The sequence below is a fragment of the Balaenoptera ricei genome, chromosome 8 (genome assembly GCF_028023285.1).
Source record: "Balaenoptera ricei isolate mBalRic1 chromosome 8, mBalRic1.hap2, whole genome shotgun sequence".
Taxonomy (NCBI): domain Eukaryota; kingdom Metazoa; phylum Chordata; class Mammalia; order Artiodactyla; family Balaenopteridae; genus Balaenoptera; species Balaenoptera ricei.
In genome coordinates this window covers 111,618,488-111,639,767 of record NC_082646.1, presented here as the reverse complement: position 1 = coordinate 111,639,767, position 21,280 = coordinate 111,618,488, and the positions used below count along the sequence as shown (strand labels likewise).

General features: G+C 49.9%; 1 protein-coding gene across 10 annotated transcripts in view; it reads left to right on the top strand.

The window, feature by feature from the left end:
- The window catches only part of SHANK2 (SH3 and multiple ankyrin repeat domains 2), a 552,759-nt gene that overhangs the window by 16,564 nt on the left and 514,915 nt on the right, over positions 1–21,280 (top strand). For all 10 annotated transcript variants that reach the window (XM_059932287.1, XM_059932286.1, XM_059932284.1 and 7 more), the window contains one exon: positions 9,022–9,125. The gene's annotated coding sequence lies outside the window, so the exon portion shown is untranslated. The remainder of the gene's footprint in view (positions 1–9,021; positions 9,126–21,280) is intronic.

The following is a 21,280-nucleotide window of genomic DNA, read 5'->3' as shown; positions in this document are numbered from 1 at the left end:
GAAGAGGGAGGAGAGGACCTGGGAGGTCGGGGTGGAATATTTATTAAGTTAGTCATCCAGTTAGGAGCGCTTTCTGAAAAGCCTGCACGATGACGGGGCCTTCGGTGTCGGACAAACCAGAGTTCAGTTCCGCTTTGCGGGTGCCGCCTGCGTGGACCACCTGTGTGGCCTCGGGCATTGCCTGATCCTCAGCTGTGGGGGATGGTAACACCCACCTAATCAGTAACAATTAGATGGAGGTTGTGTCAGCTAACAACCTGCAGAACAAAACACTCCAAAACTTCGGGTAAAAGGACCACTGTTTATTTCAGGGCCAGAGAGTAAATGTTTCATGCTTTATGCTGTACAGTCTCTCTACAAAGCAAGAGCAGTCAAGTGAATGGCCACGGCTGAGCCCCAATGAAACGTTATTTAGAGAAACACGCTGTGGGCTGACTTTGGCCCGCAGGCAATAATTTGCCGACCCCTGGTTTATTTATCTCACAATTTGGAAAGTGGACCATCTGAGCAGGACTCGGTTGGTTCTTGTGGCCCCTGAGTTCACCTGTGGTCAGCTGGTGGGCAGGCCTCACTCACGCCTCCCGGGTGGGCTGGTCGTTGGCAGGGGTCGGAGGGTAACTGCATCATCCATCTCTCACCCCGCCACAGGCCAGCCTGGCTTGGTCACTGGGTGGTAGCTGCAGGGCTTCCAAGAACGGTGAGAATGCATCCCTTTGCTCTGGCCCGTTTGGTTGAAGCGAGCGTAATGGCCAAGTCTAGGGTCACTGGGAGAGGACTTCCCCAGGCAGAAGGTCCAGGGAGGCGCGCGCCCCGTGTGGGTTTGGCGCAGCCCCGTCTGCATCTATTTCCCCCCCGCCCCAGGTGCTGGCCATCATCATCACCCATCATCGTGCGCACCAGCGGAGCGGCCAGCTGGGGTTTCACGCTTTTAGGGGTCACGGGCTCTGTGGTTCAGCTGGAGGGTGTAATTAATATTTTAACTTTGTTCCTGAGTAATTTTACACGAGAGCTGTTACTAAGCTCACTCCCACCTGCACTTCTGCCTTCTCTGGTAATGGAGCCGGGGCAGAGGAGAGTTAAGAGCGTTCCGTGGAGGTCAAGGGCCACGGGGACTTCCCACCGGGTCCTGCTTTTGTGAGGAGCTATTTCCCGGAGGCAGAAAGAGGCAGGATCGGGGAGCCGGGCCCTGGCTCTGGTCCTGGCTGGGCCGCTCAGCTGCTGTGGGACCTCGGCCTCGGTTTTCTCATCGGGAGAATGGGTAGATCAGATGAAGTCACATTCCTGCCAGCCCGGACTTCAGCAGTGGTGTAGACGGCACGGTGGGGAGGTGGTGTATGCGTTCCCGCCGCTCCCCGAGGGCTGCGGAAGGTCAGCCTCAGAAAGTTGCTGTGACAGAAGCCAAGGATCAGAGAGTTTTTCCCTTTCCTCCTCATCCCTGACAGTGTTGGCATTTTGCCTTGTTTTCAGGGTTTTTTCCTCCCTCACTCTGTAAAGTGGATTCTGAACCCTTGTGAGCTGTCGAGAATGAGGTTCTTTTTTATTATTGAGGTGAAATACACAGAACGTAAAATCAACCATTTAAAACTGTACAGTTCAGTGGCATTTAGTACAAAAAGTTTTCGTTTTCGTCACCCCGAAAGGAAACCCCATACCCACAAACAGTCCCTTCCAGCCCCTGGCAGCTACCCGTCTGCTTTCTGTCTTTACGGATTTGCCTGCCCTGGACATTTCATGTGAGTGGATCGTACGACATGAGGTCATTTGCGCTCGGCTTCTTTCACTGAGCAAAATGTTTTTAAGGTTCATCCACATTGTAGCCTGTGTCAGTGCTTCATTCCTTTTAATGGGTGAATAATACTCCCTTGTATGGATAGAGCACATTTTGTCTGTCCTTTCTTCTGTTGATGGACCTTTGGTTGTTTCCACTTTTTTTTTTCTTACGCGGGATCTTAGTTTCCCGACCGGGGATCAAACCCGTGTCCCCTGCCTTGGGAGCGTGGAATCTTACCACTGGACCCCCAGGGAAGTCCCTGTTTCCACTTTTTGACGGCTGTGAATGATGCTGCTAGGAACATTCTTGTACCAGTTTTTGTTGGAACCGCTGTTTCACCTTTGGCAGAATCAGGTTCCTCGCTAAGGGAAGGACCTGCAGTATGGGGCCATTCCCGCTGCCTTTCTGGATGAGAGGGAGGTGGTGACATTTCCTCTGTTTTGGGGGTGCCCGTGGGAGGAGCCACCTGTGCGTGGTCAGTTAATCCTTAGGACTCCAGGGTGGTGTCTTCATGCATTCCCATTTCACAGAATTAGCTGGCACGTGGTGGGGGGATGGCCGCAGAGCGGGGCTGAGACCAGGCAGATTGACTCTGGGAGCCCTGGTCTTCCAGAGAAGGGCCCCCGGGGCTGGGGCAGCCGGGTCTGTCCAGGGCACAGGCCAGCGCCTCCTGACTCCCAGCCCAGGACACCGGGGCTACTCTGTGCCTGGGGCGTACCCTGGGGGTTACAGAGCTGTTTCAGAACGCTTCACAGTTACGATTTCCATCTCCGTAGGAATGATGGGATGGGCGCTGCTAAAAATAGCTGCAGAACGCTGACGGCTAACATTTTAAAATAGTTCAATAATTTAGTGATTCTCCATGGGCGACAGGGAAGATCACTCTTAAGTGGGTGCTTTTAAAATTTCCTAGAACCCAGTCACTGCTTGCTTTTTTCAACAATTTGAAGTATATTTCACATACCATGCGATCCGCACATTTAAAGTGTATACTGCAGTGTATTTTTAGTATATTCATGGATTGTACAGCCATCACCACAATCAATTTTGGGACATTCTGGTTCCCCCCAAAACAAACCCCATACCCATTAGCAGTGGCTCCCCCCTCCCATCCCCCCTCCTCTTCCCGGACCCCGGCAACCCCTCATCTGCTTTCTGTCTCTGTGGATGTGCCTATTTGGAGCAGTTTATGTAAATAGAACCATACAAGGTGAGATCCTTTTGTGTCTGCCTTCTTTCACTTAGCATGATGCTTTCAGGGTTCATCCACGTGGTAGCATGTGTCAGTGCATCGTGTCTTTTTGTGGCTGAATAAGATTCCATTGTACGGATGGACCATATTTTATTTATCTAGTCATCAGTTGGTGGACATTGAGGTTACTTCCACTTTTTGGCTATTAGGAAGAGGGCTGCTATGAAGATTAGGATACAGCTTTTTGTGTGGACATATGTTTTTATCTGTTTTAGGTATACGCCTCGGAGTAGAATCATGCGTCTTGGGTCACATGGCAACTCTGTGTAACCTCTTTTCATTTGTTTCGTTTTCCATAAGGTACTTTTTAAAATAAAAGGAAACTCTTTATTTTTAAAAGAATTGCAATTCTAAGAAATGATACAGAGCTATCCCCTGTACCCTCTACCCAGTTTGCCCCATGACTAGTATCTTGCAGAACTAAATGTACAACATCTCAACACAGGGACGTTGACAGTGACACGGTCAAGATACAAGTATTTCCATCAGCACCAGGATCCCTCATGCTGCCCTTTTATAGCCCCACAGACTCCCTCCTACTTCACTTGCTTTTCAGCCCCTGGCAACCACTAATCTGCCTTCCATCTTTATAATTTTGTTATTTCAGTAATTATATAGAAGTGGAATCATGCAGTAAGTGACTTTCTGGTGTTGGCTTCCCTCTCTGTCATCAAAACTCTGTAGAGATTGTTGCGTATCCATGGTCCCTGCTTTCTTATGCAGAGTAGGATTCCATGGTGTGTATGCGTCAGTTTGTCTAACCCGTCACCCTTGGAGGGGCACTTGGGTTGTTTGCGGTTTGGGGTTGTTACGAATAAAGCTGCTACAAACATTAGTTTTCAGGTTTTTGTGTGAACGTGAGCCTTCATTCCTCTGGGATAAATGCCCACGGGTGCAATTTCCGGGTGGTATGGTAGTTGCATGTTTAGATTTTTAAGAAACAGCTACACTGTTTTCCTACATGGCTGTCCCATTTTGTATTCCCACCAGTAATGTGAGAGTTTGCCCATTTTCTCACCAGAATTTTACTGTTTTCTACTTTAGCCACTCTGGTGTGGGGATATGTCCCTGAGGTGTTGATTTGCATTGCTTTAGTGGCTAATGATGTTTTGAACATCTTTTCATGTGCTCTTTTGCCATCTACCTATCCTCCTTTGTAAAATGTCTCTTGTCCCTGTTTTAATTGGATGGTTTGGTTTTTATCCTGTTAAGTTTTGAGAGTTTTTATATTCTGAACATGAGTCCTCTGTTAGACGTGTGGTTTGCAAACATTTTCTCCCAGTCTGTGATTTGTATTTTTATCTTCTTCTTCACAGAACAGAAGGTTTTAATTTTGATGAGATCCAATTTATTGATTTTTTTTCTGTGTGTGGATTGTGCTTTTGGCATCCTTTTGGCGTTCCTAACCCTAGATCCTGAAGATTTTCTCCTATGAGGAGTTTTTTCCCAAAGTTTTATAGTTTTACACTTTCCATTTAAGTCCATGATCCGTTTTGAGTTGATTTTTAAAAAATTGAAGTATGGTTGATTTACAGTGTTCTGTTAGTTTCAGGTATACAGCAAAGTGATTTAGTTATACATATATAGATATTTATCTATTCTTTTTCAGATCCTTTTCCATTATAGGTTATTACAAAATATTGAATACAGTTTTCTGCATTATACAGTATGCCTTCGTTGTTTATCTATTTTCTATATAGTAGTGTATCTGTTAATCCTAAACTCCTAATTTATCTCTTCCCCCACCCCTTCCCCCTTTGGTAACCATAGTTTGTTTTCTATGTCTGTGAGTCTGTTTCTGTTTCGTAGATATGTTCATTTGTGTCATATTTTAGATTCCACATGTAAGTGATATCATATGATATTTGTCTTTGACTTACTTCACTTAGTATGATAATCTCTAGGTCCATGCATGTTGCTGCAGATGGCATTATTTCATTCTTTTTTATGGCTGAGTAATATTCCATTGTATATATGTACCACATCTTTATCCATTCGTCTGTTGATGGACATGTCCTGGCTATTGTAAATAATGCTGCAATGAACATTGGGGTGCATGTATCTTTTTGAATTAGAGTTTTGTATGGATATATGCCCAGGAGAGGGATTGCTGGGTCACTGTGTAAGGCTCACGTTGATGGCCATTGTTTTGTCTATCAGTGTCCAGTTGCTCCAAGACCCTTTGTTGAAGGGGGCCATCCTTCCTCCATTGAGTTGCTTTTATGCCTTTGTCAAAAATCAATTGGGGGACGTCCCTGGTGGTGCAGGGGTTAAGAACCCGCCTGTCAATGCAGGGGACACAGGTTCGATCCCTGGTCCGGGAAGATCCCACATGTCGCGGAGCAACTAAGCCCGTGCGCCACAACTACTGAGCCTGCACTCTAGAGCCCGTGAGTCACAACTACTGAGCCTGCGAGCCACAACTACTGAAGCCCGTGTGCCTAGAGCCCGTGCTCTGCAACAAGAGAAGCCACTGCAATGAGAAGCCCATGCACTGCAAAGAAGAGTAGCCCCCGCTTGCTGCAACTAGAGAAAGCACGCGGGCAGCAGCGAAGACCCAAGGCTGCCAAAAATAAATAAATACAAATATAAATAAACTTATAAAAAAATCAGCTGTGTGTATTTGTGTGGGTCTATTTCTGGGCTCTCTGTTGAGTTCTGTTGATCTGTGTCCCTGTCTGTCCTCCATAACCACACGGCCTTGATTACTCTGGCCGTGTACATCTTGAAATTGGGTAAACTGATTGCTCTCACTTTATTCTTTTCCAAATTTGTTTTAGTTATTCTGGTTCCTTTGCTTTCCCATGTTAATTTCAGAATAATATTGTCTATATCTACAAAAAAAAAATCTTGCTGGGATTGTGTTCCACCCAACTCTTCCCATTTGGGAAGAGTTGACATCTTGACTGTGTTCCATGAACAGGGTATGTCTCTCCACTTCTTTAGATGTTCTTTGATTTCTTTCACTGGTTCGTGTAGACTTCAGGGTACAAGTCTTGTACGTGTTTTGTTAGATTCACACCTAAGTATTTTATTTTTTTGAGCAATTGTAAACGGTATTGGATTATAAATTTTGGTGTCCACATGTTCATTGCTAGTATATGGGGATACAGTTGACTTTTATATGTCAATCGTGTATCTTGTGACCTTGTTCACAACTCATGTATTATTTCTAGGAGGTGTTGTTCTGGCGATTCCTTGGGATTTTCTACAATCACGTCATCTGCAAATGGGGACAGTTTTATTTCTATCTTCCCAATCTGTATGCTTTTTATTTCCTTTTCTTGCCTTTTGTACTAGCTAGAACATCTACCCCTATGTTGAATGAGAATGATGAGAGCAGACATCCTTGCCATGTTCCTCATTACAAAAGGAAATCATTTAGTCTTTCCCTGTTTGGAATAATGTTAGCTGATGAGATGAAGTTTTGCAGATGCTCTTGATCAAGTTGAAGAATTTCCCCTCTTCCTATTTTTGGGAGAGATGTTGTCACAGATGGATGTTGAATTTTGTCAAATACTTTCTCTGCGTTGATTGCTATGACCGTGTGATTTTCCTTCTTTAGCCTGTTGGTATAGTGTATTACATAAATTTATTTTTATTTTTTTATTTTTAAAATTTATTTATTTATTTTATTCATTATTATTTTTTTAAAGACACCAATTGTACTTGAACATTTGTTACTTTTTTTTTTGAATTTATTTATTTATTTACTTTTGGCTCTGTTGGGTCTTTGTTTCTGTGAGAGGGCTTTCTCTAGTTGTGGCAAGCGGGGGCCACTCTTCATCGCGGTGCGCGAGCCTCTCACTATCGCGGCCTCTCTTGTTGCGGAGCACAGGCTCCAGACGCGCAGGCTCAGTAGTTGTGGCTCACGGGCCTAGTTGCTCCGCGGCATGTGGGATCTTCCCAGACCAGGGCTCGAACCCGTGTCCCCTGCATTAGCAGGCAGATTCTCAACCACTGCGCCACCAGGGAAGCCCCTATTTATTTATAAATTTATTTATTTATTTGTTTTTGGCTGTGTTGGGTCTTCGTTTCTGTGTGAGGGCCTTCTCCAGTTCTGGCAAGCGGGGGCCACTCTTCATCGCGGCGCGCGGGCCTCTCACTGCCGCGGCCTCTCCCATTGCGGAGCACAGGCTCCAGACGCGCAGGCTCAGTAGTTGTGGCTCACGGGCCCAGCCGCTCTGCGGCATGTGGGATCTTCCCAGACCAGGGCTCGAACCCATGTGCCCGGCATTGGCAGGCAGATTCTCAACCACTGCGCCACTAGGGAAGCCCCCCCTATTTATTTAAAAAATATTTATGTACGTATGTATGTGGCTGCATCGTGTCTTATTTGCGGCACACGGGATCTTTGTTGTGGCACGTGGGGTCTTTTGTTGCGGTGCGTGGGCTCTAGAGTGCACGGGCCCAGTAGTTGCAGCACGTGGGCTTAGTTGCCCCGCAGCACGTGGGATCTTAGTTCCCCGACCAGAGATTGAACCTGCGTCCCCTGCATTGGAAGGTGGATTCTTAACCACTGAACCACCAGGGAAGTCCCTATAAATTGATTTTTTAAAAAAATATTGAACCAGCCTAGCATTCCAGAAATAAACTCTACTTGTCATGATATATAATTCTTTTCATATAATGCTTAATTCTGTGATAATATTTTATTAAGGATTTTTTATGTCTATATTTATGAGAGATATTCACCTGTGGTTTTCTTTTTTGTACTCTCTTTGTATGGTTTTAGTATCAGGGTCATATTTGTTCTGCAAAATGGATTGGATTCTATTTTCTGGAAGATATTGTGTAGAATTGATGTTCATTCTTTAAACATTTCATGGAATTCTTCTGTTTTAGCCGGCTTGTTTTGACATCACTCTCACAAGGGAAGTGTTACTGCCAGATGGAGGTAGATGTCCAGCTTCCTCAGTTGACCTCAAGTGGGGAGGCTCCTGTTATTGCTGGTGGAGGAGGGGACCTGCTCCCCACGTGGTCTCCACTGATACCGTGGTGGGGGTGGCCTCATTCTTGCTGGTGATGGGGAAAGTCCTGACCCTCCGTTAGCTCTCTTCTGACCCCAGTCCAGCGGGGTGAGGGGGGGGCGTGAGGGAGTGGTGCCAAATGCGTGTGGAAATCCGGGCTCCCCGAATGGAACCGGAGGAGGATTTGTTACAGCTCGGCAGGGAAGAAAGTCCCAGCTCCGCACCTTGGTTTATTTGATTCCCTCCCCCCAGTGGGGGTTTGGGTGCCTCACGACAGCCACGCAAGGGGAAGCCCAGGCTCCCCCCTCGGCCTCTGCTGCTATGAGTCAGGGTGGGGGCCACAGTCTTCCTGTGATATCTGGGTGGAGTAGAGCAGTTATTGTCTAAACGTAGTCCTTTTCGTCTGCCATTTTCCTGGTGTTTTGGCTGGAGAGAATAGTCATTCATTGCAGCTTTTTTTTCTGCTTCTACTAGTGTTTCTGGGTTTCTGACTTCTTATCTCCCAGTCTGGGATATGAGGTTCTCCAGCCCTGAGAACCGACCACCGTGCTGTTCCTTGGGTCCCTGGTCCCGGACCATTCTGCCTTCTCTCTACCTCTTGGAGTCTTATGTTTGTTTCCTGTACGACATACTGGGTTTTTCGTGGCTCTTCTTGGGAGGAGTAGGGAAAAGTGCGTCTACTCCATCTTTCCCGAAGCAGAAGTGCAGCCCCTGGTTTTCAGCTCAGAGATATCAGGATGCACTTGAAGTTTTAACCTCTGCCTCTTGGAGCCTCCATCTCAGCGGTCCCCAACCTTTTTGGCACCAGGGACTGGTTTCGTGTCAGACAGTTTTTCCACGGGTGGGTGGGTGGGGGTGATGGTTCAGGCGGTAATGCGAGCGATGGGGAGCGGCTGTAAATACAGGTGAAGCTTCGCTCGCTTGCCTGCTGTGCAGCCCGGTTCCTAACAGGCCATGGACCGGTACCAGTCTGGTACCCCTGCTGGTACCCCTGCTCTATCTGACCGTGACCTGGTTGTCTCTTGCAGCTCTTGAAATCTCTCCTGTCTCCATGCCTTGACCCACTGGAGTGCAGACGGTTCCTGTTCTAACAGACCTTTCTGCGGGGCCCAGTCTGACAGCAGCACCTCTGGTGAGTTAGAACATCTTCTCCTTGTCCTTGTCACCTGCAAGCCAATCTCCATTGCCGTGGTGTGGTTCACCTCACCCCTTTGGCACTGCGGCCAGAGGATGGTCAGTTTCTCGCAATCAGGGCCCAGGTGCTTGTGTCAGGGTGGGGAGAGGGCGGGTGGAGTTGCCCTTGGCGCTGGGGGAACAAGCCTGCCCCTTGGTGCCTAGCTAATGTGACCTTGGGGGAATTATTGGGACTGTGGCTGAAGGTCCAGGTCTGGCTCCTTGTCTGTGCTCTGAGATGTCCAGGCGGGACTCAGCCAATGCGGCTGAGAGTGGATGATGGGGGAAGTGTTACAGGTGCCCCACCTCCATTTTTGCTTGGACCAGGGGACACCTGTTTGTGTCCAGCACAGGGACCACGGAGGGAAGCCCACTATCTGTGGTTCCGCAGAGCTGAGATATGCCCTGTGCTCAGAGTCTGGTGCCCAGAGCTTGTTATATGTGCTCCACTGGTATCGTTTCATCTGTAATATGTGCTTAAACTTGGCATTTGCTGAATGTTGCCTAAAGGCTGGGCTTTTACCATGACTGACCTCATGAAGAAAGGGAAATGATTGCCATTCTCAGGTGAGGGGACAGGCTTCCAACAGTTAGACACACTGCTCATGGCCTACTTGGTCCTGAGAGGCTCCATCCAGCCCTGGCAGTGCACAGCCTGGGCTCTTTCTGGTGCGACACCCGGCCGCCCAGCCTGGCTCTGCATACTGGGGACCAGAAAGGCAGGTCTGTGAGGTCCACTCCTCCTTGGACACTACTTCTCAGCCTTTATAAAAAATATCATCGCCTATCCATGGAGACATTTTGGACCCTTTTTCCAAATTGTCCACCCCAATGAAATTTTAATACTATGGAAAGGCTGTATATCTGTTCATGTTCTGCTTGAATATCTGTGCTTTCTACTTAAAAACACTAAGATCTGTTTCACCTTCCAAGATTCCATTGAGAGTGCATGTCCTGGACTTACAAATACAGCAGGCAGGAGCGGAATGTCGGAGCCACTGCCCCTGCCCTGGTCCTGGTCTCCACTGCTTTTGGGGGTCGCCTCCTAACTGGTTTCCTACCCCCAGCTTCCCAGCTCTGCAGTCCTGCCTGCTGAAGCATCACCTTACGGTTGAAACATTCATCATTTAATAAACCCGTGTGGATTCTGGGTTTCAGACCTTTCGGAGTGATCCCCTCCTGCTGCCACTCAGAAAAAATGGAAAATTACCCTCGCGTGGTAATTTAGTGAGTAGCCAGATGTCGCATGATGAGTGGCAGAAGGGTTCCACTTTAGAGTAACAGGATTAGTGTACAGTGATGTGAATTCTCACCCGTGATTCAATGAATCACAGATGGAATGAATTCAAAGATACGGTTTTTGTGAAGTGGTCTTTATTATTGCCTCAAATTATTTTTTCCACTTGTGGGTATAATCAGACACCCCCCCTAGGGTGCCGGAGGATTTCTGAGGTTCCAGGTGACTTTCCTGGTGGTGACGTGTGACACATCCAACAGATTTGGGTGAAGACTCTGTCTTCGGTGATGAGATTCAAGCAATTCTCTCCAATACTGGGTGCCTAGTGTGTGGTCCTAAATCAGGGCTTGGCAGACTAGGGCTCACGGACCAAATCCTACCATCATCTGTTTTTGTAAATCCAGTTTTTTTTAAATTGTGATAAAATACACGTGGCATAAATTTTTACCATCTTAACTGTTTCTAAGTGGACAGTTCAGGGGCATTAAGTACATTCACATTATTGTGCAACCATCACACCATACACCTCCGGAACTTTCCATCTTCCCAAGCTGACACCCTGGCCCCATTCAACACTCACTCCCCCCTCCCCTCCCCCAGCGCCTGGCCCCAGCATCCTACTTTCTGTCTCTATGGATTTGATGACTCTAGGGACCTCCTATGAGTGGAATCCTACAGGATTTGTCCTCTTGTGTCTGACTTTTTTCTCTGAACCTGAAGGTTCATCCATGTTGTAGCCTCTGTCAGAATTTTCTTCTTTTTTAAGGTCAAATAATCTTCCACTGTATGGAGATCAAACTTTGTGTATCCATCAACTGTCGACGGACATTTAGGTTGTTTCTTTCCACCTTCGACTGTTGTGATTAATGCTCCTCCGGAAATGGTGTAAAGCTACCAGTTCTTTGGGGGATATATCCAGAAGTGGAATTGCTGAGTCACATGGTAATTTTACATGTAACTTTTTGAGGAATCGCCATACTGTTTTCCACAGTGGCTACATCATTTTGTATTCCCACCAGCAATGCCAAGGGTTCCAATTTCTCCACATCCTCACCTATGCTTTTTTCCTGTCTTTTTGATGGTAGCCATCCTAGTGGCTGTGAAGTAGTATCTCACTGCAGTTTTGGTTTTCATTTCCCCAGTGATCAGTCACGCTGAGCATCTTTTCATGTCCTTCTTGGCCATTTGTATGTCTTCTTTGGAGAAATGTCTGTTTAAGTCCTCTGCCCATTTTTGAATTGGGTTACTTGATTTTTGTTATTCAATCATAGAAGCTCTTTATATATTCTGGATTTTTATCCCTTGCCAGATATGTGATTTGCAAATCTTTCCTCCCACTCCATGGGTTGTCTTTTGTAAATAAAGTTTTATTGTCACGCAGCCATTCCTGAACGAGCTGTCACGCAGCTCGTTCCTTCTTGTATTATCTCTGGCTGCTTTCATGCTACAGAGGCCGAGTTGAGTGGCTGTGACAGAGGCCGTGTGATCTCAGAGCTGAGAATATCTACAGGCTGGCCCTTTACACAAAGTTTGCTGACCCCTGTTCTAAATGATCTCGGTGCATCCAGCGCTGACAGCCAGATCAGAGGCTGAGAGATGCCCTCTGTCCACAAACCCAGGGGCATGAGCATTCAGCCTGCAGGCCCCTGGCGTCCTCTTGGTCTGAAGCCCTCTGTGTCTTGTTAAGTTGTGTGGCTTCTTCTTGTGACATCTGCGTAGGAGGCGGGCTCCAGACGGGGGAATCCTTCCTCCTGGGAGCAGGTGATGGCGTTTAGGGACTGCCCCTAACCAGTGACCCCCAGAGGAAGGCTCATGATGGACCAAGTCAGAACCCAATGGGCTGGCATTTATCCTGTTCATCCTACTCCTCCTTTGATAGGGAATTCCAGAGATATAGCCTTCTTTGGGCTTGGAGCTGGGCCTTGGGGGGTGTTAGGTCCAGGCAGCCAGAGGGAGGCCCGGGCCAGTGTCTCCCAGGGCATTACGGGAGGAGTTAGCTGCGTATGTAAGAGGTCGTGGGCCCCGGGCATGTCCAGCAGCTCCACCACGAAGGGGGGGCAATGCTGTACAAACCGCATGGACGCTGCTTCCAGAGGGGTCCCCCGCAGCCCCCCGCATCTCAGATTGCAGTGAGCCGGGGAGTGATGGTGGGCGAGGGGTGTGGACATCGAATGGGGGCCACTGTCTCCAGATGTCTGGCTCCGAAGGGCGGGGCGTCTGCTCTCACTGTCTGCATGTTGTTTGCAGAACAAAAGCACAATAGCTGTTTGCTCTCCACCCAGAGCCCCAACCTGAGTCTGGTATGCAGTCGGTAAATGGGGAGCAGGTGACTGTCCCCTCCCGGGGCAGTCCCTGTGCAGGCCCGGGCGAGGGTGATGGTACCTCTCTGAGCTTGTGTGAAGGAGGTGGCCCTCAATCACTGTTATCTCCCCAGAGGGACCCGGGAATCTGCAGAAGGAGCTAAGCGTCGCTGTATGGGGCCGTTGGAAATGGCCCTAAAGGTATCAAGTCCTCATCCCAGGACCACATGTGTCACCGGGTACAGTACAGCTTGCAGATGTGATCAAGTTAAGGGTCCTGAGATGGGGGGTTACCCTGGATCATCTAGTTGGGCCCCTAACACCATCACAGGAGCCCTTACAAGAGGGAGACAGAGGGAGATGTGAACACAGAGGAGACCCCGTGATGACAAAGGCAGGGACTGGGGTGATGCAGCCACGAGCCCCAGGACACCTGGAGCCCTGGAAGCCCGAAGAGGCAGGAAGGACCCTCCCCTGGAGCCTCCGGAGGGCGCTAGCCCTGCGACACCCAGATTTCAGTCCAGGGAACCTGATTCCAGACTTTCGGCCTCCAGGATGGGGAGAGGATACATTTGTGTTGCTCTGAGCTGCCCGGCGTGTGGCACTTTGTTATAGCAGCCCCGGGACGCTCATACAGCACGTGGATCTGGATTTGGTTGGGGAACAGGGTCACTTTTCAGTGAGAAGGAGGAGAAGTGGGGTCTCGCGTGTGGCCGGGGCTCAGGTTTCCACCGGGGTTACCTTGATGGCAGGCTGGTCACTGTGGGAAGACGTGATGGCCTTTCCCCAGGTCACCGCGGCCCAGCTGAAACCTTGGGGAGGGGCCTTGGTGCTGGCGTAGGCAGGACTGCCCTCACCCTGTCACTCTCTGCAGGACGTGCCCCCAGATCAACCGCCAGGAGAGGTGTAGCCTGCTCTGAACGCAGCGCCTGCAAGCTGCTTCCTGTGGGCCCCGGGCATCTCCCCTCTCGGCCGGGCTGGGGACGTGCTGGCCGGTGTCCCCACGCCGGCTGCACATTTCTGGGCCCCCGTGGAAGTGCCCCGAGTATTTCACACATTCAAAGTTTCCCTCCACGAATGTACACCTTGAGTGCTTCAACCTTCTTCCTGGGCCTAGAGGTGAAGGTGGGCACCTAGAGACCAGCCCACACGCCTCCTGCCTTTGGTCTTTCCGGGCGGGTGAATTCTGCTCCGGCTGCCCCAGGATCTTCACCTCTCGTCAGGGCAGAGGGAGCGAGGCCCGAGGGGTCGGGGAACTGCCAGGCGGCCCCCGCCCCCGACGGCAGCACATGGTTCTGCACCGTCCTTGGGTGTATTCCCCGTGCCCGAGGGTCCTGTCCCAGCCTCTAGGTTCCCGCCTCTGCTCTGTGCACCACCCCTCCTGGTGCCCGTCCCCTCAGCCGTCGGGAGACCCCACCTCCCGGGAGGCTTCCCTGTCTCCGCCTCTGCACGCTCTCTGTGAGCCACTGCAGGCCCCTGTGCAGGGCAGGATGCAGCTGCACCCTCGGGCATCTCGGTGCCATTGTGGGAATAAGCTCAGTGCCCCTGGGTTGCCCCCTCCTCTCCCTCCGCCCTCTCCCATCACTTTAGACCTGGTTACCCAGCGAGGCAGGTGGCGGCGGGAAGCATCTCCCAGCGTCAGGGTGGGTGAGCGGCGGGACCTCGAGACCTGGTACAGGATCGTCCTCGGGCTTCCAGAGCCCCGGGCGGGGTGTGCGATGTTGAGGAGGGTGCGCGGGTCCAGGCGGACCGGGGTGTTCGCAGCAGCTGCTGGGCTGCTCTGAGGAATGAGGTGGAGGCCATGAGTCTAGGGAAAGGGGTGGTGGTCACTGGGCCCATCACGTAGATCCTTCCGAATAGCTCAGCCGGGTACCGCGTCATCATCTCGGCAGTAAGGGCCCCTCCGTGCTGCATGTGTCAGGCCCTGCAAACAGCACCTGGGCGGCTCACCGATGCTCCCCCTCAAGGGTGAGGACGATCGAGGAATAGCAAGAACTGGGTTTGTTTCCCCAAATGGGTCGTCTCAGTCCTAGCAAAAGGGCCGTGTCATTTTGCTTTGACTTTAGAGCCTGGCCTGAGGAACAAGAATTCTCGGGCATCTTGTTGAAATTGCAGATTCTAAGACCTCCTCCGATGGAAATCCAATTCAGTAGGAATCTGCCTTGTTAGCCTGCTAACCAAATGATTCTGCTGCAGTCCCCACAGGTAAAACTCTGCTTTAATCATTAGGCTAAAACCATTAGGCTACCACCAACCCGTGGGTTGAGAGCACATTTTTGCAGCCACGTGTGGTATTTACCTCTGAGCTTCCTGGCAGCCAGGGAGAAAAGGGAAAGATGGGATAACAGCGTTCTCTTGTCTGATATTAAACTAGTTCCTCTGGAGAGCAGATTTTTCTTAGCACTCTAGTCTAGGAGGAATGTTTTCACGTAGCATTTTCAGTTGTGGTTTTGCCAAAAAAAAGAAAAACCCAAATAGTTTTCAAATACCGTTTGACCTCAGTGAAAGCTGAGGACGTAACAACATTTTCGAGGTGGACACTAAGCTGGGGGGTTCAGGTGAGTTGCTGTCTCGTAGATTCAGATGTAGGACTTAAGGAACCATGGGCAGAGGTAACTTTGGCCAAGGGCAAGGCTTTTTGCAGAAGAGAATTAGAAGAAAGAAAGAGAATTGAATGACTGTGTGATTGCATTTTATGTGAAATGCCCCTAGCAGGCAAATCTATAGAAACAGGAAGTCATGAGCGGTTGCCAGGGGTGGTAGGGGTGAGGGGGTTGGGAGGTGTTGGCTGAGAATTGTACGTTTTTTTTTTTTTGAGATAGAGTGTTTTAACGTGGATAGAGGTGATGGTCTACCCAACTTAATGATTATAGGAGAACCCACTGTATCGTGCCCTCCAATGGATGAGTTGTATGGCGTGTGAATTACATCTTCACCAAAGTGTTTAAAAACAAAAAATTAATGACATTAGTGTGTCACACTGAATCCAAGGTTGGGTGCCAGGGGGTCGGAAGGAGACGACTTGGCCTGATGAAGCCTCGGGGAGCTTCCTTGGGGTAGGGAAACTTCTAGGGTTGCAGCATTCCCTGTGATCCCCCCTAAACCATGGCCCTGAGCAGTGGACCGGCCGTCAGGTCAGCGGGGCTCCCGCCCTGGCCCGAGGGTCTGAGTTGGGTGTGGTCGCGTGTCCGAGGATCCCAGGAAACGGGAGGAATGGGCACTGAATTCCATGTTCTCACGTGTTGGTGTCTCTGTTCCCGGAAACAGTTTTATCTGCAGCCCTGAGGCTGCTGAACGAGCTCTTTGGAGCGGGACTTGCCCGCCTCCAGGTGTGGAATGTGGCTTCCCTGGGCGGAGGAGGCTGCGTGTGTCCTGGGTTCTCTCAGCAGAAGCCTGGGTCTCTCCCGTCCGCTGAGCCCGGGCCAAGTGGGTGGAAATAGCCGGATGGAATGAGTTAGGATCTGGTCTCAATGTAGGGCCGAATATACCGAGGCTCGTAGAGACAGACGGCTTCCTGGTAAGAAAGGAGCTGGATGAGAGTGACTAAGTAAAGTGATCTTAAGGTGAAAATAAATATGTTTGTATGTGTTTCAGATGAAACAAATCGTGTAGCCAAACCAGGAATTTTCTAGGGTGGTGACACTGGGTGTTAACCACGCTTTCATGGGGGGATGGTTTTCTGAAACTGATGGTTTATGAAACTGAAGGGGCTGTGTTGAGGGAACCCGATTAAGAACCTGGTGTCCAGAGCTCTCGGCTGTTTTGTCGCCCAGGGGTACACCTGGCAGAGAGGGTCTCATGCAGCCACTAGGCAGGTGGGGGCTGATGCTGGCCAGTCGTCAGGTTCTGCTGGAAGGGACAGCTGCCGCGTGGCTTTATAACTGTGGGGAGTCACCAACTTGCTGACTTCACCTTTCCTTGGAAAGAACAAGGGAAGAGTCACATGGAATGTAATTCACCAAAACGAACACGTCAACTTTCCGGTGTATGAGGTGCTCCTGTCGCAGACCGTTGGAAATAAAATTCAAGGTGTTCGGTTGGATGCAAATTGTCCCTTTTTCTTTCTTTCTTTTTTTCTTTTTTACCGTTGACATTTTTATTATATTACAAATTATCACCTGTCTGCCTCCGTAGCAAGCCGACGTCTGTAGTTTTGCTGTGGTTCCATAGCCACGGATGGGAAAAATAGTGCAATTTACCTGTCCGTCAAAAGCGCAGTCAGGGACGAAGGGAAGGGCTGCTGGTTCCCACGTTCTCTAAATATTTACGCTTCTGTCCCTCTTTTATATTTATTCCTTCCACCTGGACGGCAGGTACACAGTCGCCTTCCAGTGCTAATTCTCCCTGGATGTTTTTAGAGGGAGCGGTTCGGCTAATCAGAGCTGCTTCACAGTCACGAAATGGATTCAAAGTAATATTTAATCCAACGCATGGAGGAAATGCCAGCTGCCAGGATGCTGGAATGTAGAGCAGGCCCGTCGGGTGTTTGTCGTGAGCACGGCTGTCTGCTGTGTCGCCTTCATCAGTTGGCAGGGGGCGCGGGGAGATCTGTGAACCAGCTTGTTAAGGAAAACACAGAGAATTTTGCATTTATGCCCCTGTACTGTGGTAGCGCAAACGCCTGACAGCGCAGGGGGCCCTCGAGCTGGTGTGCGGAGTTCATTTATTATTTTTCCCTCATGTGTTCACGGAGCGATTGCTTCGGGAGACACTGAGGTCCCCACACAGACTTGGGGCACACGGCGTCAGAAATCGGATACGGGATCCCATGGATAGGGCATGAGGCTGGTCCACGGGCCCCTTGTGCCGATCGGGGCCCTTCTTCTGCAGCCGCAGCCCAAGGGCGGCTCTCCCTGGGCCTGTCTTGTCTGCAGCAGCCACGGAAAATGACTGTGGACCTGGCCCTGTGGACACCCCTGCCCTGCAAGTGACCCTGCACACTCTGCCCCTCCCCGCCACCAACACGCTAATGCACAGCACACACCTCGGGTGGCTTGGTCGGTGGAGGGTGGGAAGCCTTGGCAGCCCTGCCCCTTTCTGAAACTTTCCTCCTTGTGGGATTCAGAGGTAATCCAAAGGCTCCTCGTCCCCCTTTGGGCAACTTGGGCCTCCTTAAACTTAATCCCAACAGACAGGTGTGAGAGGGCCCAGGTCTGATGCAGGTGTCAGGCCAACATCTCTCGGGCCTCTGTCCCCTGCCTGCCCCTAGCTCTGTCCTGAGAGGGACTGGGTCACATGCCCCGAACGTCCCGGCGTCCATTCCTCTGCGTGGCATCCCTGGACAGGCCACGGGGAGATGGTGTTTCTTTTCTTAAAAGTTTTATTAAAGTATAGCTGATTTATAATGTTGTGTTAATTTCTGCTGTACAGCAAAGTGATTCAGTTATGCATATATATATATATATATATATATATATATATATTCTTTTTCATATGCTTTTCCATTGTGGTTTATCACAGGATATTGAATATAGTTCCCTGTGCTCTACAGTAGGACCTTGTTTATCCGTCCTGTATGTAATAGTTTGCATCTGCTGGTCCCAACCTCTCAGTCCGTCCCTCCCCCACCCCTCCTCCCCCTTGGCAACCACAAATCTGTTCTCTGTGTCTGTAAGTCTGTTTCTGTTTTGTAGATAAAGTTCATTTGTGTCATATTTTAGATTCCACATATAAGTGATATCATATGATATTTGTCTTTCTCTGTCTGACTTACTCCACTTAGTATGATCATCTCTAGGTCCATCCACGTTGCTGCAAATGGCATTATTTCGTTCTTTTTTATGACTAATATTCCATTGCATATATGTGCCACATCTTCTTCATCCATTCATCTGTCGATGGACATTTAGGTTGCTTCCATGTCCTGGCTATTGCAAATAGTGCTGCTACGAACACTGGGGTGCATGTATCTTTTTGAATTATGATTTTTTTCTGGAAATATGCCCAGGAGTGGGATTGCTGGATCATACGGTAGTTCTATTTTTAGTTCTTTGAGGAACCTCCATACTGTTCTCCGTAGTGGCTGCACTGATTTACATTCCCACCAACAGCGGAGGAGGGTCCCCTTTTCGGGGAGATGGTGTTTCTGTGGCCTCTGCATCCTGCGTCCCTTCCCCGGGACTGGCTCTGGGTGGCGGTATGGCAGCCAGCGTAGGCGGTGCCCAGGTAGAGAGAGCTAGTTTGTGTGACAGGAAGCACGCCCCTGGCCTCTCTTCTGTGCCTCTGATCAGGCCTCGGCTGAGGTGGTCCAGGTGAGACCTGGGTGGGGCCTGCCTTCAGGAATCCTGCTTCCCCTAGAAGTGCAGGGGTGGCTGGTGGGGCACAGATGCCCGATGCGTGTATGTGAGGCACACCTGTCTCAGGAGTCCCGGGCGGCACCTGGTCCTGCATCATCACGTGGGGAGCCCGTCACCCGAGAACTTGTCCATGGGGAACGCGGGTCCCTGCCCAGCCCAGGCTCACCTTACCCGGGCGTTGGCAGCTGTTCTGGGCGGCGCAGACGGGGAAGCACGTCGGATCCTGTTACCTGCCTTGGGGGGTTGTCCCTGCAGCCAGTTCCAGCCGGGAAACGTGCTTACGAGCCAGGGCGCTTGCCCTGGTCCTCTGGTAACGCTGGGAGCAAATGTTCTCCAGATTTCCTCTGTGCGGTATGTGATTCTTGTTTGGATTTACATTTTTCTAAAAGTAACTTACATGCTGGTAAATTAATCCAGCTGTCAGTTTCCCCACCCCTCCCATGCAACTCTGCTCCTTAGAACTACAGCCACGTATAGGACCGGATGTTCAGGGGTGCCCAGACCATCCACATGTTCAGTGATTCTCTAGAAGGCCTCACAGGACTCAGCCAAGCTATCAATATTATAGTTACACTTCGTTACAGCGAAAGGATACAGATGACAGTCAGCTGATGGAAAGGCTCGTGGGCCAGGGTCCAGGAGAGACCAGGCACCAGCTCCCAGCTGGCCCGTCCCACTGGAGGCTTAAAAACGGCACTTGATTCTTCTAGAAACCTTGTGTGACGACACACGTGAGCTACTGCCAGTTAGGGACACGCAGCCCGGAGTCCAGGGGTCACATAGACATGGCTGACCACCTACAGGCTGACCTTAGTCTCCCGCCCTTCCAGAGGTCAAGCCCAAGGCCCGCCTACCATAAATCACGTTCTCAGTGTAAATGACCTGATGTGGCTCAGGGCACCCTATAAACAAAACCACTCTTCTTAGGAGGACATTCCAAGGACTCAGAGGTGCCCTCCCAGGAGCCCAGCAAGGGTTTGGACAACCCAGGCCCTCTGTGTTCACCCTTTACTGCCAGCAGTAGTTCAGAGAGAGGGTCCAAGATCACATCTTGGTTCTACCGTGTCTTAGCTCTCTGGTTTAGGAAGTTTTTCCCTCTCTTTATGTCTCTGTTTCCTTATTGGTAGAATAGGGGCGATCCTGGATAAGCACAGGGGTAAAGAACTTGAAGACAGAATGACAACCGATGAAAGCGAGTGACTGTTCTAGCCACGCCGGTGACACTGATGAAAACACGGCCACCCACTGCAGAGAACAGGCCGCGGGTCCTCAAAGAGTTAAACAGAGAGCTGCCATATGACCCAGCAGTTCCACTCCTGGGCACATACCCAAGAGACATGAACACGTGTTCACATGTGTCTACCCAAGAGACATGGACACATGTGACTGTTCACAGCAGCATTATTTACAATAGCTCCAACGTGTAAGGAGCCCAGATGGCCATCGACAGATGAATGGATAAACACATGTGGCCCATCCATATGAGGGAATATTGTTCACCTGTGAAAAGGAATAAAGCCCTGACAACATATGCTACAACATGGATGAACCTCAAAAACGTTATGCCAAGTCAAAGAAGCCAGACATAAAAGGCCACACACTGTGTGATTCCATTCATATGAAGTGCAGTGAATGGGCAAATTCACAGAAACAGAAATTGGATTCGTGGTGGCCAGGGGCAGGATTGGCTGGGGGGTCGGTGGGATTTGGAGGAGGAAGGAAGGGGAGGTGACCCCCTAATTGGCATGGGGTTTCCATTTGGGATGACAAAAATGGCCTGGAATTAGATACTGGTGATGTTTGTACAGCATAGCTAAAACCCACTGAATTGTACCCTTTAAATGGTGAATTTTATTTCAGTATTAAAAATTGTTAAAAACAAAAACAGAAACAAAAACCCCTGAATACCACAACACACCTCGCAGAATGGCCAGAATCGGAGCATTAACATCAGATACTGGGGAGGATGCGGAGCAACAGGAACTCTCGTTGTTGCCGGTGGGGACGCAGAATGGTGCAGCCACAACTGCTGAGCCTGCGCACCTGGAGCCTGTGCTCCGCAACAAGAGAGGCCACGATAGTGAGAGGCCCGCACGCCGCGATGAAGAGTGGCCCCCGCTTGCCGCAACTGGAGAAAGCCCTCGCACAGAAACGAAGACCCAACATAGCAATCAATCAATCAAAAAAAAAAAAATTGGTGCAGCCACTTTGGAAGACAGTTGAGTGGTTTCTTACAAAACTACACACACTCTCACCATGTGACCCAGCAGTTTCATTCCTT